We start from the raw sequence: 3,073 nt of genomic DNA on the forward strand, positions 1-3,073 counted from the left end.
GTCTCGGCGAAGCCCTGCTGCTGTGACGCCCTGCATCCACCACCACGCCGTCGTGCTGCTGGATCTTCATCAACCTCTCCTTTCCCCTTGCTGGATCAAGAAGGAGGAGACGTCTCCCGTCCCGTACGTGTGTTGAACGCGGAGGTGCCGTCCGTTCGGCGCTGGTCATCGGTGATTTGAATCACGTCGAGTACGACTACATCATCACCTTGCAAGCTTCCGCACGCAATCTACAAGTGGTATGTAGATGCAAACTCTCTCCCTTGACTCGTTGCTTAGATGAACTCATAGATGGATCTTGGTGAAACCGTAGGAAAATTTTTTAATTTTCTGCAACGTTCCCCAACACGTCCAACCCGCCGCGCCAACCGGGGGAAGGATGCAGCAGGGACGGCGGAGGCGTAGGCGGGGGCGGCGACGACGACGGCGGCGGCAGTGACTACACGCGGTTCCACAGCCTCCTCGGCATGTAGAACCGCATGGGCGGGCGGCGAGGCGGGCGGCGAGGGAGACGGCGGGGGTAGCCCGCGGTAGTTTTCTTCTTCTTTTGTAAAATATGTTTAAGTTTGAATGAACTCGCCGATGTTTGCGTTAAATTTGAGTCGTTTTTGCGCCGTATTTGACTTTTTTGACTAAACGTGGGCGCCGCGACTCGGGGGCATCACACCCCCAGTACGCGGTTTAGCGCCGGTGCGCCCCTAGGGGGCGATTTTTTGCCCCTCCTGGGGGGCCAACGGCTGGAGATGCCCCAGCCGCGCCCCCAGGAAGGCCTCCCCAGGCGATTTTTTCGCGCCGGCGCCGAAAAAACGGTCCAGTCGCGCCCCCAGGAGCCCGATTTTCGCCGGCTTGGGCCGAAAACAGCGCCGGCGGACCCAGCCCGAACCCGGCACGCTGGGGGGCGCACGGGGGTGCCGGGGCAAACTGTTTTGGCGCAAAAAAGACGCGGGCCAGCCGCGTCAGCGACTCGGCGCCTCGTCTTCCCCCAACGGCCTCGGTTCCCGCGGGGAATCAATGGCAAGGCTGCCGCCGGCCAGCCTTGCCATTGATTCCTCACGGGCGGCGCTTCACGGGACGGTGCCCCGACGCCTCCCCTCCCTCGCACGTGTACACACGGGCCCGGGACGGCTATAAAAGCCGGCAGCCTCCACTCGCCTATGCCCACACCAGCCCTCCCTCGCCGACGTCCAGCCCCTCCCCCTCCCTGCCTCTCCCGAGCGCCGCCGCCCAGCCCCTCCCTCTACCTCTCCCGAGCCCGCCCAGCCCCGCCATCGCCATGGCAGAACGCTTCCCCGGAGACGAGGCGGCGGCCAACGGCTTCGGCCGCCGTCCGCTCCACGAACAGGAGTCCTGGCTCCTGTTCCAGGCGAACATCCCGGCGCCGCCGGACATGCGCGCCGGGCCAACGGGGTGGAGGCTCAGCGCCGAGGGAGTGCCCATTCCCCCGTTGCCCGACGCCGTGGCGAAGCCGAGGTACTTCGCCGAGGAGGTCGACATCGTGTGCGCGTCCCTCACCGACGCCCACCGCTCCCTCCCCCAGTACGCCGCCGACAACCACGCGGCCTGGGCGGCGTATTTCCAGCGCCGCTAGCAGGAGCGCTTGGCGTCCACCAACGGCGCTCCGGTGGTCGGCGGCCGGCAGAACAGCGAGGGGCGCCACCTCTGGTGGGGCGTCCCCGGCCGCACACTCGAGGGCGTGCTCACGTACCTCGAGGGAGGCAACGACCCGCAGTTGGCGTACCCCCCGGCGAGGGTGGCCGCCCCGGCACAGCACCGACGCGTCGGGCCATGGGCGCCGAGGAGGTTCGGCGCTTCTTCTTCTTCCTCCTCATCGCGCTCTTCTTCTTCCCGGCGCGCCTCGTCCTCGTCGGCTCCTCCGCGCTTCGTCAAGCCAAAGACGGAGCCGGGGCTGGCGCCGGTGAAGACGGAGCCGGGGCTGGCGCCCGTGAAGATGGAGCCAGGGCTGGCGCCGGTGAACGCGGAGTTCGACGACGACGACGCGGCCCTCGAATGGGCGCGCCAGGACTCCATCGCATTGGAGAAGGCGCGCCGGGAGAAGGAGAAGGAGCGCCAGTGCGCCGCCCTACGCCGCTTCGAGGAGCGCCGACGCGGCCTCGAGGAAGGCGGGGTCGTCGTCTTATGTGACAGCGACGACGACGACGACGCGCTGCCGCCTGTTCGCCAAGGCGACGCCGGGTAGGGGTCCAGCAGGGGCACCCGCGTCAAGGAGGAGAAGGCTGACGACGACGATGGCGGCGACGACTTCAGCCACTTTCTTTTACTTTAGATTAGGTTAATGTAATGTTTGGACGAATTTCGCCGAAACTTGCCATGATTGGCCGAAATATAACTAGTTTTTATCATAACTTCGCCGAACGTTTTTTTTAATAAATACGCGCCTGGGGGCGGCCCTGGGGGCCGACGGCTGGGGACCGACTCGCCCTCAGGACCATTTTTTGCGCCGGCTCACCCCCAGGCGGCGCTTTTAGACGCCCCCTGGGGGGCCAACGGCTGGAGATGCCCTAAGCGCCTCTACATTGCCCTCCCAGGCTCAAGTCAAGGCGCAACAGCACACCAACCAACCACAACCCAAAGCTCGGCGCCGCCACCATTGCTGGCGACGCTCACGCGAGCCCAACTCTTTTCCCCGCCAACAATGCCCTCCGCTCCCGAAGTAGCTGGCTGGAGTTACAGTTCTGCGCCACCAGACTCGGCGAGTGATACGGCGAATGGGGCGCATTTATACCGCGCGAGTTCCGCCCGAAATGGCGAGGTGGGACTAATTAATCACTCTACTGATGCGTGTTGCGGTTAAGCGACGGGGGATTAGCAGCTAATTCCGAGGAATTAGTCCCCAGTGGATGTGGATCAAGCCCGGCCGCCTGACTCAGCGAGGCGCCGCCTGATCGAGGCGAACCGCCGTGAACCCGACGGGAGAGGCCCGCCTCCGCCGCCGCGCGGTCCCAACTCCGATGGTCGATGGTACACCGGCCTTGCCGCCGGTGGATCTGCTGCTGATCGGGGGATTGGATTTGGGGTGTGGGCGTTCTGTTTGGTTTGATATATACAGTACAAG

The sequence above is a fragment of the Triticum aestivum genome, chromosome 3B, assembly GCF_018294505.1.
Source record: "Triticum aestivum cultivar Chinese Spring chromosome 3B, IWGSC CS RefSeq v2.1, whole genome shotgun sequence".
NCBI lineage: Eukaryota > Viridiplantae > Streptophyta > Magnoliopsida > Poales > Poaceae > Triticum > Triticum aestivum.